Here is a 12,963-nt window from a genome sequence, read left to right on the forward strand (position 1 = left end):
GAAATACCCCACCTGATGCATATTTTGATTTTGATAATAGACCTGGGATATGGTCCTTTACTTTCAATCCTTGCCTTCACCTATTTCCTTATAAGACTAGCAATCAATCCTCTATTTAGCAGTTTCCAAATGCTTTATAGCATTTCTATGTGCCCATATGTGGTATATACACGCATTAAAACCCAATCTATAGCAGTCAACACTCAACCTTTTACCTTTTCAATTTGTTGCAGCACAATTGGTGAGATTATGCCAGTCTCCATCAAGCCTATCTTGATAATAGCATTTCCTAATTTTTCTCCAAAGTATTTTAGAAAGGAGGCACTTAAAAAAAAAAGGTGATCTCTACTCTCAAAGCTTCCCTCTGCATAACAAACATAAAGGATTACATGTTATTCCCAACTAACTTTGAATTGCATGATTTTATTTTAACGTGTGTATAATCCTAACAGTGTCTATACACATTAGATATATAAATATATTTTATTTTAATGCTGATTTAGGAAATGCATAGGAGATATTTGTGAAATTATTTTTTAGAAACTTTGAAGTGATGTTAAGCTATTTTATATGCATGTTGTGTAGTCTTGAAAGTGATTTATCAAATTGAGAAATGCACCAAGCTGCTCTCCAAATTGCAAGTTATTCTAATGTATATTGCAAAGTTATGCTATGGCTACATTTGACCTTAGGCAAAACTCTTTTGACATTGGAGCTCAGGGCAGGGGATGTGATGCCTATGTTGTTGAAGGTACATAGCAAAAAAAACGTTAATGAAGTGGATGCTAAAGACAAAAATTGAGTTGTTGTTGTTGCTTCCAAGGCAATTGATGGAGGACCATGGCCAAAGATGACCACTTATGTAACTATTCCTTACTACTTATTTGTCACTTTTGATTTGATGTAGAAAGAAAACGTTACTATCTACAAATTTTAAGATTGGTTTTTTTTTTTTTTTTTTTTCTTTTTAAATTCTAATAAATATCCAGGAAAGGCAAATGACGTTTTTGCATTTTTCTAATTTGATTGAACAACACAATGATGAACTTGCAACACTTGAGACATGGGAGTTGGGACGTTTAATGCGATACTATGCTGGCATTCTGCTGACATATCAGCATCCGCTATACTATCATTGGCAAGCACCCTTCATCAATCCACAAATGGAGGTATGGTAGAAAGGTTTGGTCCCATTATGATTATTTTAAATTATATCCTAAAGTCACTTGCTTTGTTTCTCTTTTGGCACAGTGTTTGCAAAGTTCTCAAGAGAATACTAAATTACTAGTGCTAGTAATTCATTAGTATATGGCCTAATTATAGGTCCAAAACAACTTTCCATATCGAAACATCAAGCTTTTGTATGAGCAACAAATCCAACCAATTGTTTTTTCTTTTAGGTTTGCATTATTAGTTCACTCTGTCCATATTCACATAATTTGGAAAAATTTTAGGGTATGTTTGGTAACTGTTTTTTTCCTCAGTTTTCTATTTTCAAAAACAAATTTTTGTTTCCTAAGACAAAAACTGGTTTGGTAACCGTTTTTAGGCAAAAAACAAAAACTATTTTCAATTTCCAAATTGTGAAGGAAACTGAAAACTGGTCTTGAGCTGTTTTTATTTTTCAGTTTTCACTCACCTATGAAAACATGGAGAAACACGGGAGATTCACGTTGAAACACAACCCTTTAATGAACCAGCGCATTGGTTCGATCCACATGACTGACTATTTTTTTCCCGCGCTTCCTTTTTTTTTCACTCAATATTAGCGGCTAATAACGTATCTGATACCCTTTATATCAATATCTACGTTCTGCGTCTCCGCCGCCTCCATCTTCCTCACAGAGAAAATTTTGATTGAGAGAATCACTTGTAAGGTAATTGATTGGTCTTCACCGGATGAAAATCATGACTGCCTCTTGTTTTTCATTAGATTCTACACGATTCCTTTTCTATTCATTATCTCACTCTCTTTTTATTTTTTCTTCTTTTTCTTTTTTGTGTGCGTGATGTAGCAGGTCTGTGCAAACCCAATCACTCAAAGGTATGGGTCTTTTCCTTTTTTCTTTGTTCATGGATTACTACGAAATTGCTTGAAGTTTGCTATGTGCGTTGAATTTGGGTTTATTCAAAATGGGTATTTTCAAAGTGTGTTTGGTTCTGGATTTTGGGGTTTCGGGTTTGCTTTGGCCGTGTTGGTATGCTTGTGGGCTCTATGGTGTAGCCGTGTGTCTTGCATCCATGTTTTCTCCCCTGTTTGAGTGCTACCTCCCCTGCTTTCTTGGTCATTACCCTTTGCTTCTTTAGCTGTCAAATATGCTCTGTTTCTGTGTTCTGTTGATAGCTGAAAAGGAACAAACTTTTGGTTAGACTGTGAACTAAAATTGAAAAGAAAGAAAAATGAGAGTAAGAATAGAGTGAGAAAAAAATATTGGGTGGTTTGAATTAACAGTGTGTATGATTTGAATGTATCAGTATATGTGGTTTGAAAAATTGTTATGGTTTTGTGTTTGTAGCTGCAATTGTTGTTGGTTGTTGTTGAGAATGGTTTGAATTAACAGTACAATGTGCTTTGAATTTGAGAAAATATACTGTTGAGAATGGATTGAATTAACTGGAAACTGTAACAATATATGTGCTTTTAAAAAAAAAAACCTCAAGATCCCAAATTGTTACTGTCGAATGTCAATTTTTAATGCCAGGTTAATGGTTATTATCAATTGTTTATTTCTGTGTTTCATATGAATCTGTCCAATTATAAGTTAGTGTTGTGTTTCAATTGTTAAGGTTGTACACGGGCAGCACACAATTGTTTCAATTGTGTTTCAATTGTCAATTGATTCAATTGTTACTGTTCACCAGTCAATTGTGTCAATTGCTAATGATCAATTGTGTTTCAATTGTCATTATAGAGCAGCACACCATTGTTTTAATAGAGCAGCACACGGGTTATTGCTGTTGTGTTTCAATTGTCAATTGTTTCAATTGTTTTGGGTTTCATGGTGATCAAAATGCACTATTAATTAGAAGCTGTGTTTGTTTGAAGCTTGGAAGCTATTTCTTAGTTGTATTTGATGGTTGTGTTTATAAAGGTTGTTCCTTAGTTGTTTTCATGTTTCATTGTATTATAATAGATGAAAGGAAGCAGTTCAATTGATAAAGATAACCTTTGGACACCACAACTTGAGAAACTATTTATTGACATAATGCTGAAAGAGATCAATAAGGGAAATATGGCAGATGGGCAATTCAGTTCCGATACTTGGAAGAAAATGTTAGCTACATTGAATGAATTAGGTAATCGGAGTTTTACAATGGCTCAATTCAAAGGGAAGTTTAATAGAATGCGTTTACTACACCGTGAGTTTTCTACACTCATAAATCAAACTGGTTTTGGTTGGGATGCTGAAACCAACACTGTTCATGCACTCGAGGAGTCATGGCAAAATTATTGTCGGGTAATTATCGTTAAAGACAATACAATATTTTATTTTGAAACATTATCCCCCATCATTTTTTTTTCTTACTAGATGTCTTTATATTTTTAGGCACATCCCAATGCAAAGATGTTTCGAACCAAAGGACTTTCAAATTATAATTTGCTTGGACTTATATTTAATAAGTCTACAGCTACCGGGGTCCTACACTGTGCATCCACCTAAGACCCTCCTAATTCAGATGAAGAGAATGCATTGGAAGAACGACTCATTCATGGGGGAGTTCATGTTAATTTAGAAAGTCCTACCCAAGATCCTGTCATGGCAATTCTTGAGTCTGACATTATAACTCGATTGAGCAAGCGTCCTAGTGATAGTTGTGACGAGCGTCCTAGTAAGAGTAAGCGAGAGTTAATGAGCTCTCAAATGAATGATGCCTTACAATCAATGGCTGAGGCCGCTAAGGCTAGGATAGAGGCATCTAAAGCAAAGGCTGAGAGGTATAAGAGGTATACCATTGATGAAGTTAGTAGCAGTATTGCACCTACAAATGACTTCTCCTTAGGCAAGTGCATTAATATCCTTGAGACCATGGAAGAAGTCAATGATGAAATATTTATGAAGGCCGTTGAGAAGTTCAAGCAGGATCCTAATGATAGAGAGATCTTTGTTAACATGAGTTTCGCTAGGAGGATGGTTTGGTTGGGTAGGCTGTAGGGGATTATGTCAAAACAATAATTTCCTATTAGATTATGTTTATTTTAATGTCTTTGAACTATGATTTGGTACTATTCTATTGTTATTTAATATTGGTAAATGATGGTTTATTATTATTTTATGGTAATCTTTTTTTTTTTTTTTTTTTTTTTTTTATGTTGGTAATGTTTTATTTATTTGAGAACAAATTTGCTGTTTAATTCTTCAGGATGAATGTTGAACCTAATTATTATAGCAGTTCATCCTCTTCAGATGAGGAAGAGGACGATGATATGTTCTTCCTACTAATGTTTGTTGAGAATAAAAACAACTATATTCCTAAGGAGCCTCAACGTATCTCTATGTTAACTGGTGATGCATTTATAAAAGAGATATTGAATGGCAATCCTCGAACATGTTATGAGTTATTCCGCATGGATAGGCCAACATTTACAAGTCTCTGTAACTATTTGAGAATACATAAATTCTTAACAAACTCACGCTGGATTACAGTGGAGGAGGCAGTTGGTATGTTCCTATTAATAGTGGGACATAATGTGAGGATAAGGGTAATAGCAGATCGTTTTCAACACTCAACTGAAACAGTGGACAGACAATTTAAGGAAACTGTAAGAGCAATATGCCGCCTGGGAAAATTCATTATACGTCCTTCTCAAAGCAATGAAGTGCATCCACGTATTGCTAACAATACCAAGTTCTTTCCATATTTCAAGGTAATCCCAAGTTACTGTTCATTTTATTATACAAATATTATTTGCTCGCATATGTTAATACTTGTGTTTATATTTTTTCTAGAAATGTATAGGCGCAATTGATGGAACATATATTAGTGCATGGGCTCCAAAATCAAAGCTAGTCAGTTACAGGAATAGAAAGGCCACAATCACCCATAATATAATGTGTGCATGTGATTTTGATATGAAGTTTACATTTGTTTACACTGGTTGGGAGGGTACAGCCAATGACTCACGAGTATTCTTAGATGCACTTCAAAGGCCAGAAAATAATTTTCCATGGCCTCCATCTGGTAAGATATATTGTTGACTCACTTACATATTTACAATTTTTAAGTTTAGTCCATTCACCGTGTCATACTTTTCTCTATCTTTTTTTTTGGTTAGGTGGCTATTATTTAGTGGATTCTGGTTATCCATGCACCTTGGGGTTTCTACCTCCGTACCGTACGGAGAGATACCATCTACGAGACTTTCGAGGTGGGGATCGTCCTGAAGGTGCTAAAGAGCTTTTCAATTATAGACATTCCTCGCTTCGTAATGTAATTGAAAGATGTTTTGGAGTTTTAAAAGCACGATTTCCAGTCTTAAAAATGATGCCCCGTTATAAACCATGTCGACAAGGGAATGTGATGAGAGCCTGTTGCACAATTCATAACTTCATTCGAATGGCAACAAGAAATGATCGCTTGTTTACTCAATTCAATATTGATAACCTAACTGTTGAAGGTGAAGGTAGGGATAATTCAGGTGAGCCATCGCACACTATTGACTTAACTGATGAAGCCGCTGAAGCTATGGCAGCTTATAGGGATCAAATCGCAGCATTGATGTTGGCAAATAATAGGCATCATTGATGCCATGTTTTTTTTTGGATGAAATTGATTCTCGGGCATTGATGCCATGTAGTAAACTTTTTTAGTTATTGATTATCTTTTATAACGCTTGATAATTATTATAGCTTCAATCTTACTTATATGATTAAAGTTTTAGGCTTGAATGTTATATACAAAACAATTGATTTATAATTTCTTTAGGTGTAAGGATTTTAAATACGTTGGAGCAAATGTGTTTTTGAATTAGAATAAATATAATTTTAAAAAAAAATTAACCAAAAAAAACAAAATTCAACTTTTTCAAAAACAACTACCAAACAAATTTCCTTATTTTTGTTTTTTGAAAAATGTGTTTTTCAAAACAACTAACCAAACGTGTTTTTCATTTTGAAAACAGAAAAAATTTGTTTTTTTCTTTTTTCCTTGAAAACAAGAAAACAAAAATAGAAAACGAAAACAGTTGCCAAACATGCCCTTAATCTTTTTTCCTGTTCTTTATCAATTTACAGGAGCTAAATTTGGTAACGGAGAGCTTCCTTCAAACCATATCTCAGTGCATTATAAGTTTCTATGGCTTCAAAGCAACTATTTGAGCTAATTGGCCCCAACTATGGTCTTTATTTGTAAAATTACCAAGTAGTTGACAAGAAAATCGTTGTAAAAATATTGAATGTAATTGTTAACAATTGATAACATTGCATTTTGGCAAACTTTGATATGTAGTTGTAGCTTGTTGCTGGTTTGGTGTGTTTTTGCTTTTGCTTGGTTGCTTCATTTTGTTATTTCCTAACAAAAATATCATTAGCTGTTTACATTAGAATGCATAATTTATTTGCTTCTCAACTTGCTTGCTCTTTCCCTTCATATCTAGGATATCAAGTTTTTCAAGAACACGCTCCGAGGCCTAAATTGTTTTAGGTTTCAATTTTTTTTCTTCTTTAGAGCTCACAATTATAGTATTTAGAGGAGCAAATGTTTCCTAACAAATAACTTTTACTTTGGGTCACTTTTTTTTTCATTGAGAAAATTTAACTGTTCAAGTATATATAATTACTTATTCTCTCACCTACAAGGAACCAAATGGAATAATATAAGAAATAGAAACTGATGGATGTGCTCCTAGCAACCCTGCAAAACCAAAAGGAAACCAACAACAAAACAAAATTAAAAAAAAAAAAAAAAAAATGGTCCATTAAAAAACCAAACGGCAATAGTAAAAAATCCAGCCGGACAAAATAAAGAAAAAGAAACCAAATTGAAATCAATAGTATAAATTACAATTAGAAGTTTAATATTTCAAGTATATACAATTGCTTATTCTCTCACCTACTAGGAACAAAAAGGAATAATAGAAAAAATTGAAGCTTTTGAGTTTTGTTCCTAGCAACCATGCGAAACCAAAAGGAAAACAAAAACAAAACAAAATTAAAAACAATTCAGCAATACAAAAGCCAAACGGCAACATTGTGGAGACTTCGAACAAAAGGGCAGGGAGAGAGAGTGAACATTGTGGTCATAATCTTGAGATGAAGTAGGGTTTCTAAGCATGGGTTTATAGGCTTCTCTACTTATGAAGCTTAAGGAAACAAAAAATCTTCAAAAATTCAAACAAAAGGGTCAAGAGAGAGAGAGAGAGAGAGAGAGAGAGAGGCCGTAATCTAGAAAACAAAAAGGCAAAGAGAGAGAGGCAAAAAAAAAAAAAAAAACTTCAAAAAATCAAACAAAGCAGAGAGAGAGAGAGGCCGTAATCTGGAAACAAGAAGGTAGAAAGAGTTTGGGGCTGTTTGGATTTTCAATTTCCATTGCCCATAACTCTATTTCCATCACCCATAACTCAAAAAATGTGGGTCCCATGGCTGAATGGTTTGTTTGGGGATGTTTTCAAGTTCTGTTTCCATCATTCAATTTCCTGATTTTTGAGTGATGAGTTATGGAAATTGAAAACACGTTTTAGGTGTTTTCAAGTTATGAAAACAGAGTTATGATGGCATTTTTGTAAATACACACACATTGAGGGACCCACAATCAGAGGTCCAATCGCAACTTTTGACTTTTTTTTTTTTTTTCACTGGGTTCGATGAGTTTAGGCGGTCTTCTTCTTCTTCTTTTTCTTTTCCTTTTCCTTTCACACTGGGTGATCTTTTTTTTTTTTTTTTTTTTTTCACTTTGGGTCTAGTTTGGTCTTCTTCATCTTTTTTTTTTTTTTTTTTTCCTTCTTTTCTTTCCTTTTCACATTGTGTCTCTGGGTTTGGTTTTTTTTTTTTTTTTTTTTCACTGGGTTCGGTGGGTTTGGGTATTGGGGGTTGAAGGAAAAAAAAAAAGTAAAAGCTGCACCAAGTCAATCTATGGGTCCCACAAAAAGTAAAATTTTTGAGTTGTCAAGTTGGGGTATTTTAAGTGATGAGCGAGGAGTGATGAGTAATGAGTGATGAGTGATGAAAAAAAAAACCAAATAGCCCCTCTGAGAGATCTAAAAAAACCTCAAAAAAATTGAACAAAGTAGAGAGAGAGATGCTGTAATCTGGAGAACAAAAGGGCAAAGCTTGGCAAAACCGTGTTTTTATTACTAGCAAGCTAATGCCACTAAGATGATGTATAGCATATCTTTTATATATATATATATAAATTAGTAATATATCCCTATTAATCTCACACATTAATGTTAATTAGAAAAATATAAACATTAAGAAAGTGATTTTAACTATGTTATTTTACAAGGAGGTATGCTCCTGAATGTGATGGGAGCTACTAGGGAGATACATAGAAGTTAATTGGCATATTCAAATATTTGTGGAAGAAACCAAGATAATTCTAGCTGATTTTTTTTTTTTTTTTGGGTGAAAAAAGGTAATTATTGTGGTTGGGCTAATTTCTTGGGGTTTTTTTTTTTTGTTTTAGAATTTTTTAATAACTTTTAAAAGGAGGAAAATGCTAGAGCTACAATTTTTTTTTTTTAAATTGCTATTGTGATGAGTGGTTATTAGTAAGTAAAAAAGTGACTTTGGTGGTGGGCCCAAATGTAAAATTATGGTCAGATGTGATATTGGTATTGTCCAATGTGACAATTAAACTGTCAAATGTAAGGAAAAAAAGAAGAAAGAAACCACCGAATGTGAAAAAAGTACAATCAGAAGTGATGCTAGTACTGCCTAATGTGACAATGGAACCATCAAATTTGAGAAAAAAAAAGGAATCACTATGTGACAAAAGAGCAGTCACATATAATGTTGAAACTGTACAATGTAAAGATAGGATCGTTAAATGTAAGAAAAAAAAATAAGGGAACTACCAAATGTGATAAAAGAACAGTCACATATGATATTGAAATTGCACAATGTGAGGATGAGACCATTAAATGTGAGAATAAAATAAGAGAACTACCGAATGTGACAAAAGAACCGTCAAATGTGAGAAAAAAATAAGGAAACCATCGAATGCGACAAAAGAACTATCACATGTGGTGTTGGAACTACACAATGTGAGGATGAAACCATCAAATGTGAGAAAAACTTAAGGGAACCATTGGCTGTGACAAAATAACTATCACACGTGATGTTGGAACCGCACAATGTAACGATGGAATCGTCAAATGTGAGGAAAAAAAATAAGGGAACCACAAAATGTGACAAAAGAACTGTCAAATCTGATGTTGGAACTGCACAATGTGAGGATAGAACCATCAAATGTGTTAAAAAAAGTAAGGGAACCACCGGATGTGACAAAAGAACTGTCACATGTGATGTTTGAACTGCACAATGTGAGGATGTAACCGTCAAATGTGAAGATTTGGTAACCTAGTATAGCATGTTGTCTATTAGTGGGTAACATATCGCCCATTTTTTTAGGGGGTACAGTAGAATTACCCTTTAAAGAAAGATATTAGGTATACTATAATTTGTATTCATTGTCATGTATTCGTTTTTATTCATTGTCATGTTTCTATATATAAAAAGAGCGAATGCGCAAACAGTAAATCACTACCTGCATTTGGTTTGTTCAACCTGCACTGTTCGTTATCCTTTTTTTTTCACGCTGGTTTTGTTTGTGCTCTTTTTGTAATTTCTTTTAAATATTATATGTGCATACATAGTTACACTGACACAATATATTCTTACAATATTTTCACAATTATTGAGGTGTTAATTTTTTAAAGGTCAAAATAAAATAATAAAATAAGAGACTGAAACCAATCACAACTAAAAATAAATGTATTATGAAATGTTATAACATCTTGGGCCAATTTTTGATTTGGTCCCTAAATTGATTTTGCTCATAGGTCAATCCTTGATTTTAGAAATCGATTCTATTTTGGTCCTAGCCGTCAACCAAGTAACAGAAAAATTAGATGTGGTAGATGGAGCGCACGGTTGGCATGTTATACGTTGACGTGGCTAATAAAATAATAATAAAATATTTTATTTGATATTTTTTAAATGCCATATCAGCATTTTCTGAATTAAAAAAAGCTACATCAGTATTTTCTAAATTAAAAAAATAAAAATAAAAATAATTTTTATTTTTCAATTTTAATTTAATTCAAAAAATAAAAAACAAAAATTATTTTTCAATTATAGAGATTGAGAAAAAAATTTATAGCAACTTTCTTAAATATTCTTGAACTTTCTTGGCAAACAAACACATCAAAAAATTTTAAATACATCAATTTTTAGACAAAATTATAATTAAAAAAAATTTTCAACCCCCCCCCCCCCCACAAACCCAAAACAAAATCCAAACTCACAAGTGATTCATAACTCTCTCAAGCTCTCTCTCTCTCTCTTCAAAAGCAAGTTCAGATCTCTCTCTCTCTCTAACTCACCCACTCTCTTTTCCTCTCTTACTAGTGGTGGTGGTGGAGTCATCCCACGATGAGGAGATGAAGGAGTAGCGGCGAACCAACATTGAGACTCTCCTTCCTAGGCTCATAAACAACGTTGAAGCCAACTGGCTTGGAGACCGAATTGAAGTGAGGCAACTCATTTGGGATCGAACAAATCTATTTATCGAGTTTGATGGGTTCAACTTCAATCGGTGGTGGTGGTTAGTTTTTCTCTTAATCGCTAACTTTCTCTCTCTCTAAACACGACTCTCTCTCTTGATTTTTTGATAAATGGTGTGGTGGTGGGGTTGATTGTTTGATTGGTGGAGGTGGTGGTTGGATTTTTCTGTGTTTCCGTGGGGGTTGGTCATTCATTGGTTTTGTGTTTATGTTTGTTTCATAAGAAGATTTATGGGTTTGGCGGAAAGAAAATTTATGGGTTTGATTGGTGGAGGTGGTGGCTGGGTTTGTGTTTATGTTTGTTTGTTAAATGTGAGTTATTTTAGTGTTTGGTTTGAAAGAAAATCTTGATTTTTTGAGAAAAATGTTCATGATTGTTCAAGGAAAATTTATGAGGTTGGTTGGGTTTGTTGTTATTGTGAGCAAAATTGACTGGGTTTGTGAGTGTATGTTTGTTTCATAAGAAAAATTTTGGTTATAGGTGGAAAGAAAATGTTGTGATGAAAATCTTAGGCATCGACTTTTTAGATGTGAATTTAACAGTGTTTGGTTTGAAAGAAATTTTTTGGGAAAGATGTTGAATGCCTAGATATTTTTTGTGTTCTTGAGTTCTTGTGATTTGGGTTTATATTTTTGTGTATTTAGTTTTCAAATATGAATCTATGTATTTTTATGTTTTTAATTTATTTATTTATTTTTTAATTTTGTTAAAATTGATAAATTATTATTTTTTAAATCAGATGCTGACGTGGCATACTAATGTGGTTTTTTTATTTGTTAGGTTCTAAGACCTTTAGGTTTAAATGTATTAGAACACTAATTTGTAATGTTGGCAAACCATGATCAAAACGTTTTAGTCTTGTTTAGATTGCTCAAAGTATGTGTCTTTTATGTAAAGTTGAAATTGAGTTGCTGTAGAATTTACTGTGCAATTCTGCCTGGCTCGATCGATCGAGAATTAGACTTGACCAATTGAAAGTCATGCATATTTTTTTTTTCTGCAGAATTTTCCAACTCAGCCCAAGTCTGTTTTGCGTGTAGGGTTTTATGTTTTGCCCTAGGTATAAAAGGGAAAACCCTAGCCACATTTTTAGAGGTTATTGATGCTGTGTGTGTGAATCTTCTCTGAGATCTAGAGGTGTTTGCCTTCACACATACTTAGGGTTATCAAGGATCAAGATTATGTCAAGAACTTGATGATCATTCAGTTGCTGCATTAAGAGCTTAAAGATATACAAGCGGGAGTGCTTGTGCTTGCTGGGAATCCAAGAAAGAAGTAGTCCGTGGATTCGGAGCTGTCACGTGGTTGTGGTAGTAAGTTTCCTACTCGAGATAGCAATAAGATGTTAGTGGTCTAAGTCGCTATTGTGTAAACTTCAATTTCTTCATAGTGGATTTAGTTTTACCTTGAGGATAGCTAGGTTAAATTCTCCCCAGGTTTTTTACCGGTTTGGTTTTCCTAGATCATCATATCATTGTGTTATTTATATTTCCACTGTTTTGCATGATATGATATATTTGTGTTAACCTAGATCTGCTTAATTTACCTAAGTTAATCACTTGGCTAAATAACTAGGTAAATTTGGTTGTTTTTAAGGAGTCTAAAAATGTACATTATTGTTATTATTTTATTAGCCATGACAGCATATAACAAGCCAACAGTGCACTCTGTCTGTCACGTTTGATTTTTCTGTACTGGGTTGACAGCAGGAACCAAAATAGAATCAATTTTCTAAAATTGGGGACTGACCTAAGACCAAAACCAATTTAGGGACCAAATCGAGAATCGGCCCAAAATTTAGGGACCAAAAGTGCATTTACGCGTAAAAAGAAATGCTATGTCCACAACTTTTTCACAATAATTTCACAATAAATTTTATGTGGCAAGATATTTTTTATGGATAAAAAAGTGATATTAGTAATGAGTTCAGTTTAAAACCAATAACAACTTGTCATTTTAAATTTGTTCTAAAAAAGTTATGGATATAGCATTTATCTCAAATAAAAAAAAAATATTCGGATCCTAAAAATGAAAGTATTGTGAAAATGTTGTGATATTTTGTTATATTCTTAGAATTTTTTTTTGGTATATATAATCAAATTGGGTGAACCAAAATTCACGGTTTCACACACAATTTTCTTGTGTTGTCTTTTTGTTTGCTTTTTTTTTTTTTTATAATGCATAATTTTAAAACCAATAATAATTTTTCACCTAAGATTTGTTGTGAAAATGCTGTGGG

Source organism: Castanea sativa, chromosome 7 (genome assembly GCF_040712315.1).
Source record: "Castanea sativa cultivar Marrone di Chiusa Pesio chromosome 7, ASM4071231v1".
Classification (NCBI taxonomy): domain Eukaryota; kingdom Viridiplantae; phylum Streptophyta; class Magnoliopsida; order Fagales; family Fagaceae; genus Castanea; species Castanea sativa.